This window comes from Nymphaea colorata, unplaced genomic scaffold (genome assembly GCF_008831285.2).
Source record: "Nymphaea colorata isolate Beijing-Zhang1983 unplaced genomic scaffold, ASM883128v2 scaffold0118, whole genome shotgun sequence".
In the NCBI taxonomy this organism is placed as follows: domain Eukaryota; kingdom Viridiplantae; phylum Streptophyta; class Magnoliopsida; order Nymphaeales; family Nymphaeaceae; genus Nymphaea; species Nymphaea colorata.
The window spans coordinates 17,501-25,605 of NW_022204624.1; positions in this window are offsets into that span (position 1 = coordinate 17,501).

Consider the following 8,105-nt stretch of genomic DNA (forward strand, 5'->3'; position numbering starts at 1 on the left):
TCCTATGTAGGCGAAAGCGACTGGCCATAGGTCGGACGCAGGTGGAATTTGTGTAGGGCATGTGCTGGCTAAGTTTGAGATGCACATCCGAGGTTGGGCGGACTTGGGGGGTTTAAAGTCTTCAATTGCTTGCGGAGAATGTGCCCGACCAAAGGTGGATTTCCGAAAAATAAGATTTATGGTAGGCCAGGTGATTTTCGCGTTAGCCCGTATTACCCGAGAGCGATCGCCCAAAGCACCTGTGAGGTTCGTCGGAGGGGGGGGGGCTGGTGAAACATTTGCTCGGCTCGATGGACCTTGCTGTAGTCCCTCTTGTGCCCGGTCTTCCGCTGCTTGCGGAAAGTGCTCGGAACACTAGGGATACACAAGGCGGATTCGTACTTCAAAAATACTTATGGTAGACCAAGTGATTTTCGCGTTAGCCCCTTTCACCCGGGAGCCGTCGCCCAAATCACATGTATGGGAGATCATTTGCATCAATCGGCTGCTGTAGTCCCTCCTGTGCCCGGTCTTCTGCTGCTCGCGGACAGCGTCGGGTCGGGAACAGTAGGGATACAGAAAGCGAATTCGCGCGATACTTCAAAAATATTTAATATTTATGGTAGACCAAGTGATTTTCGCGTTGGCCCTTTTTATGGGGGAGCCATCGCCCAAATCACCTATAGGTTAACCACCAGCTCGGATCGACAGACTTGACACCCTTCGACCTTGCTGCCGTCCCTCGTGTGCCCTTTCTTCACTGCGAGCGGCCATTTTTTCTTGGTTCCGCGTGCTTCCGTAGCTGTCTTTTCAGCTTCTCCTGCGTCCGGTTTTGCCTGGGCCATTTGTAGTCCACGCGGTGCGACTGCCTTCTTCTCGGCCTCCGACTGCTGTCAAGGCCTTTGTTTGGCAGGTGCTATGCAACGTGTCCTTCCCTGCCTGGCCCTCGGCCTGCAGTGCTCGCTGTTCCCCGACAGCGCCTGCGGTGTCCTTTGGGACCGGATCAGGTACACAAGTGGATTCACGAATGGTCTGGAACATTTATGGTAGACTAGGTGATTTTGCGTTAGCCCCTTTTACCCGGGAGCGATCGCCCAAATCACCTGCGTAGGAGATTGATGCTCGGTTTGACGGATCCCCGTTGCCTTTGCTGTTTGCTTCTTGCTTGTTTTTATCGGTTGTTCCACGACGGTTCGGTTTGATCGAGAATCTATCTCGCGTTTCAACATTATGCGCCTCCCAAGTTCCGCTTGTCCGCATGGCTATGCCGGCGTGAAGGCGGCCGTTGGGAAGCGCCTGATGTCTTGGCGCATGAGTGGCGTTGGCTGCGTCTCCCATCGGCGTCATGGCTGTTTTGGTTTGCCATGAACCGTTTGGGTGATGTGCTTGTTATATTGGTGTGGTTGACGCTAAGTTTGTTTTGTTGGGCGGACTTGGGGGGTTTAAAGTCTTCAATTGCTTGCGGAGAATGTGCCCGACCAAAGGTGGATTTCCGAAAATAAGATTTATGGTAGGCCAGGTGATTTTCGCGTTAGCCCGTATTACCCGAGAGCGATCGCCCAAAGCACTTGTGAGGTTCGTCGGAGGGGGGGGGGCTGGTGAAACATTTGCTCGGCTCGATGGACCTTGCTGTAGTCCCTCTTGTGCCCAGTCTTCCGCTGCTTGCGGAAAGTGCTCGGAACACTAGGGATACACAAGGCGGATTCGTACTTCAAAAACACTTATGGTAGACCAAGTGATTTTCGCGTTAGCCCCTTTCACCCGGGAGCCGTCGCCCAAATCACATGTATGGGAGATCATTTGCATCAATCGGCTGCTGTAGTCCTGTTAGGCCCACTCCTGCTAGAACTTGAATTTCCTAACCAAGAGCGACCTACCTTCCCAGGTCTCTTGAGTGCTACTCAAAAACCGAAAATCCTAAGACAAATAATTACAACACTTCTACCCGGCCGGACAGACCCGGCGCAAAAACCCTTAGGACGGGAGACTCAGGTGCGGAAAACCCTTAATTCCCAATTCCTAACTACGGGCAGACCTAAGGCAACACTACAATAGGTGACACGGCTTTACAATCGTAAGCGATACCAGAATTCACTCTTCTCACTCAAGAACAAACCATTCACCAAATTATACTACTAGCGAACAAACCACGCCCAGCAATAAGCAAATGGGTACGGTCGGCTCCTTGTGGTCGTGTCTCGGGCAGCTGGCCCTTGAGGTACCACGGCAGGGAGCTAGGCCGAAGCAATTGTTAGGCCCACTCCTGCTAGAACTTGAATTTCCTAACCAAGAGCGACCTACCTTCCCAGGTCTCTTGAGTGCTACTCAAAAACCGAAAATCCTAAGACAAATAATTACAACACTTCTACCCGGCCGGACAGACCCCGGCGCAAAAACCCTTAGGACGGGAGACTCAGGTGCGGAAAACCCTTAATTCCCAATTCCTAACTACGGGCAGACCTAAGGCAACACTACAATAGGTGACACGGCTTTACAATCGTAAGCGATACAAGAATTCACTCTTCTCACTCAAGAACAAACCATTCACCAAATTATACTACTAGCGAACAAACCACGCCCAGCAATAAGCAAATGGGTACGGTCGGCTCCTTGTGGTCGTGTCTCGGGCAGCTGGCCCTTGAGGTACCACGGCAGGGAGCTAGGCCGAAGCCTTGGGCTAAAACAATAACTAAAACAAACTAAATGGAATCCTAAAACAGAAAGCAAAACACCCTCCCCGGAATCTACAAGTGGGCTAAGGTGTTACCGGCCAAGAGCTAGCCTTGGCTGAGCCGGAACAACCGCGGGGTGAAGACCAACCCCCGGGCAATGCAGCAACGGGCCGGCGTGGAGCACGCGGCCTGGACAGCCTCCTGCTGTCGGACGGATTGGCAGACGCCGGCTGGAGCAGCAGTCTGCTGCTGAGCGGAGACGGAAGCGCGGGGAAGCAGCGACAGCCGCCTACTGTCGGGAATGGCCGGTGGACGCGTGGCCGAGAATGGCGCGGACCTGCTATCGGGCTGCCTGTTGACGAGTGGCCGAGAGGACAGCGAGTTACGTGTGGCGTTGGCTGGCGGAAGGAGTCGGTTAGCCGAGAGCAGAACTGCGGAGGCGGCGGCAGGAACAAAGGGAGTGGTTGTCGCCTTGGGCACCGGCGGAGCAGCGACTGGACGTCGCCGATGTGCTGACGAGTGCCGCCTGCCGACTGAAGACGGGTCGGCGAGGGAAGGCCGACTAGGCAGCCACCTGCTGCCTGGAGCCGAGAGGAGAGGGCGACCGACTGTCGCCGCTAGGCTGGACAGAAGCCGCGGACAGGACGAGGGGGGCGAAAGCGAGTTCGGCAGTGCCTACCTGCTATTCTCCGAATGGCTCAGCCACGGACGCCGGTAGTAAATCCGACGACGGGACGCGGCCGAGGTGCTGGCCGAGGACTGCTAGCGGTGCGCTAGCGTCGCCGACTGAACCTAGTCCCTAGCTACGGCTGGGCTGGGCTGGAACTGGAGGGGCTCTAAGGGTAGGTCAGTCAAGTTAAGAGGGCTCGGGCTGGGTAGGCCGAGGGTCAAAAGGGGCTTGGGTTAACAAGGGAGGTTATCCTAGCTAAGAGGGGGGTCAAACCGAGAGGGTGAACAGAGAAAGTGAGGTTAAGGTGAGCTCGGACGAGGGGCTTAGGCAAGGGCTGACCTCGGTTGGGATAGGTTAGCTGGGTCACTCGAGCTAGGCTCGAGTCAACTAGGTTGGTTCTAGCTGGGCTCGGGTTGACCGAGTATCTAAGGCTGGAAAGAGGTTAGGACTAAAGAGCTCAAGTCAAATAAGAAGAAGACGACTGGTGACTGGATTCGGTCAAGGTCAAACTGGGTTAGGTTTGACTAAGACACCTAAGTCGGGTTAGGGGCTAAGTCAAATTGACTTAGGACTAAGCTCGAGCTAAGAGGGTTTCCTAAGACTAAAAAGACTAAGTGACTCGAGTAGGTCTCTCGAGCAAGGAGATGGTGACACGTTGCCAAAATCAAGGGCCACGATTGAAGACGGTTAGGGGAAGTGGGGCGACTTGGCTTGGAGGAACTCGTGGCTAAGGGAGATGCAGACACGTGGATGGATCAACAGCTAAGATTAACTGCAGTTGGGGAATGAATGAGGACGTGATTGAGGGTACGTGCGGGTCTTAAGTGACTTGCGCTACAATTTGGGAAAAGGGGCTCGAAATGAGGAAGTGGCGCGCCAAAGGGGGACTCGCGTGGGGTGAGGTGGCGAACTACGAGAGCTTGGTGAAAAAGGGACTGGCGAGCTGGAGGGGAGACCTATTCGTGGGCAAGGAGATGCTGCCACGTGGCCAGATGTGTGGCTGATATTGCTTGCGAGAGGAGGAGGAGACTTAGCCAAAATGGAAGATGGCGAGGTGGCGTCTAGTGGTCCTAAAGCTAAGGAACGTGGAAAATAACTAAGTTTCGGGTAAGGGGCACGATGGGCCAGGTGGGACACGAGCTGGGGGTGATAACTGGATGGCTGACACGTGTACAGGAGGACGGTGAGGATTGGACTTACCTGGTCCGAGTTGACTGCACGTAGACTCGCGCCGAGAGAGGAAGACCGCCTGGTTTGAGTTCAATCTCACCAAAGACCAGAACGCCCCTTCAAGCTTCACGCAGACTTCGGCTCGCACAAGGGCAGGGTTGTCCTAAGACGCCGGAGTCTTGAGATGGCGCCGGAAGTTGCAGGTCACGCCGGAAGACAGCAGAATTCTGGCAAGGACGCGAACTCACTATCCAACCGAGCGATTTCACCCAAACTTGGCTATGTTGGAGCACTTGATTGGACGATTACACTGAACTCGTACGATTGATAGTCCCCCGGTTAGATCTTGAAGAGCAGGACGTTTTAGCCTGCTGGACCGAAGGACAAGAGGGAGGACAGAAACCGAGTTTTACTTTGCTAAAACTCGACTACTTCCACCGCTCGCGTTCTTCGTTTTATGGCTGAATTAACCCAAAGTTTCAAGAACTTTCTTCAAGAAGATCGTAGGATAATATAAAGCAGAACTTGCTATTTAGCACAGACCTTCCTCACGAGTTTGCCGAGAAGAAAGCCTCGCTCTTAAGCAACTTCTGTCCTAGATTAATTTTACGAAAATCAAGAAGAAAGCCGAGAACTAGAAGTAATTTCTTAGCCGTCGCTGCTGGATTCTCAAACGAATTCAGCCTTCCCTGTTGCAAGGGCAGCCTCTCAACTTCACCGGGGTCGAGAAGAAGGTACCAACCTTGCTGGAATTGCAGTTCGAAAGGGGAATCAGCCGTGGACGAGGGAGGGATTGCCGCCGGTAGGGAGGAATCCGCCGCAAGCCGTCGTGCTTTGAGTTCACCACCGGAATATCTCCGATGCCCGAAGCTTTGCTGGAATTAGGAAGCGTCACAGGCCAAGGGGACGCGAGGGGATGAGAGGCACCGCAGATTTCACCATGTAAACTCGATGGCTGACGAAGAAGATGAAGAACTCGCCTCTAGACCGAGGGAGAGAGAGACAGCCTCACGAGGAGGAGAGAGAATACAACTTAGCAAAATGCTTTCCTTAGTCCAAAATTCCATACAAACTCTAAGATCCAAAACAATATATACATGTCCTAATTGAACGAGTCTACAATCCAGATCTCGTTCTCTACCCACAATCCAAATCCACATTGCCAAGCACAACCCGCTTGGCTAGGTCCTTATTTCAAAACCCAATGGAAGTAAACCTATTTACTTAACAAAAAACATTTAAACTAGACTCGGGCCTAATGCCCAACTCGTAAACAAAAAGGTTAAACCCCTGAGCCTTGTGAGCCCAGGGTGGGGACCTCGTGAGGGGACCCGCCCTCACTTCGGTTGGTTAGATCAAGAGCTCGGTCCAGTTTGACCGAGCCATTTGCCTAAGACCTTGGTCTTTGGCTAGCCTCAAGGGACATAAGACCGACTCACTTGGTTAAGACTCGACTAGCTTAGTGAGACCCACTCTAGAATCACAATCACCCTGAGACGTACCCAGTTCAAGCACCGTCTTGGCTTCAGCTGCTCCTCCCGCTCCTCCCACTGCAACTGACGCTGGTGCAGAATCCTTCTCCTTGGGACTTACCTGCGCGAGCTAAGAGAACGCGCCCAAATCTCTGACGCCTTCCTCTTACGCCGACTGGGTTCGGCCTGCTCTGCCTCTATCTGCACGGGACCTGGAAATTGGTCTGTAACAGATTCCCCCTCCCTACCTTGCACTTGTCCTCGAGCGCTAGAAGACGGGAAACGGTGAATGATCGTCCCGAATTCCTCCCAAGAAGTACCCCTGTCGGGTCCCTCCCATTCTACGAGCACCTCGTGCCTGGTTCTCCCTTGCCGCTGTACATACCTGTGTTTGAGAATACGGTAGGGAGTTGGCAAACTATCCGGGACTTGCTCGATCAAAGTAGGTACGTCACCCTGATGAGGCTTAAGCCTGGTGACGTGAAAGACTGGATGTACCAACGCTGTTCTTGGAAGGCCAAGTCTGTACGCAGCCTTCCCTATCTTCTGAATCACCGGATAGGGTCCATAATATCGAGGTAGCAGCTTCGAATAGGGCTGACCCATCAAGGACTTTTGCTTAAGAGGCAACCTCTTAAGCCACACATAGTCTCCCACCTGAAACTCCCGGTCCTTTCTTCCCTTATCGTATACTTGCTTCATACGATTTTGCGCTTTGACGATGTTTTCCTTGAGAGATTCTAAGACCTCTTCTCTGGTGGCAACTCACAATCTACTGCATCATCTTCCGCAGTACCTCCTTCATACTTTGGTATTGGTGGAGGTGGAAATCCATACACACCCTCGTAAGGGGTAATGCCAGTAGACGAGTGAAGGCTCGTGTTGTACGACCATTCTGCCCAAGGCAGATACTTAACCCATGTTGATGGTCGTTCGCCTGCGAAGCAACGGAGATAAGTCTCCAAAGACCGGTTGACGATTTCACTTTGCCCATCTGTTTGTGGGTGTTGGGCAGTACTAAAGTTTAACGTCGTACCCATATTCTTCATGTACTCCTGCCAGAATGCACTCAGAAAGATGGAGTCTCTGTCACAGACGACGGACTGTGGCATTCCATGCAGTTTCCCGATATACTCTTGGTAGACGTGGCCACAAGTGGCCCTTGATACAACCTCGGCAAGGGGGCGAAGTGACTACACTTAGTGAGCCGATCCACGACAACTAAGACTGCCTCTTTCCCTTCTGATCGAGGCATGGCGTCGATGAAGTCCATCGTGACATCAGTCCACGGCTTGGTTGGTATAGGCAGAGGGTTCAAATGACCAGGAGGCTTGATGGCCTCGTACTTCTCCTCTGGCAGACTATACACTTCTTGACGTAGTTTTGTACTTCTGCCTTTATTCCTCGCCACCAAAATTGGGCCTTTATTCGCGCAAGGTCTTAGCGACCCTTCATGACCCGCTGCAGGGGTGTCATGAAAATGCTGCAGAGTTCCTGCCTTAGCCCAGAGTTAGGAGGGACTACAGCCTTGTCTTCCTATACAGAAGATTTCCTTTGACTGAATACAAAGGAATGGATCCGGGTTCTGTTGAACCGAAGTCTTGATTAGCCTTAATGACTGTCATTCATGTGATCCTGGGCTAATCTCGTCCAAATGTCCTCTCCACCACAGACAAAGTCATCAACTGTTCAGTGAGGCGGGAAAGAGAATCCGCCGCCTTGTTCTCAGGACCCTTCTTGTACTCGATTTCAAAGTCATACCCAAGAGCTTCGCTAGCCATCTCTGTTGAGTGGGGGTAGACACACGTTGTTCAACATGTACTTCAGGCTGTTTGATCGGTCCTGACGATAAACTTGCGTCCAATGACGATAAACTTGCGTCCAATCAAGTATGGACGCCACTTTTCCACCGCGATTACGATTGCAAGCAACTCCTTCTCATATGTAGAGAGGGCTTGGCCCGGCTAGTCAAGGCCTTGGACATATACGCGATGGGATGACCATCTTGTCCTAGTACTGCTCCGACGCCGACTTCACACGCATCTGTTTCAATAGTGAAAGTCTTTGAGAAATCGGGGAGAGTTAGTACTGGGCGGTCATTAGAGCTGCTTTCAGCTTGTCAAGGCAACTCTCGACTTCTCA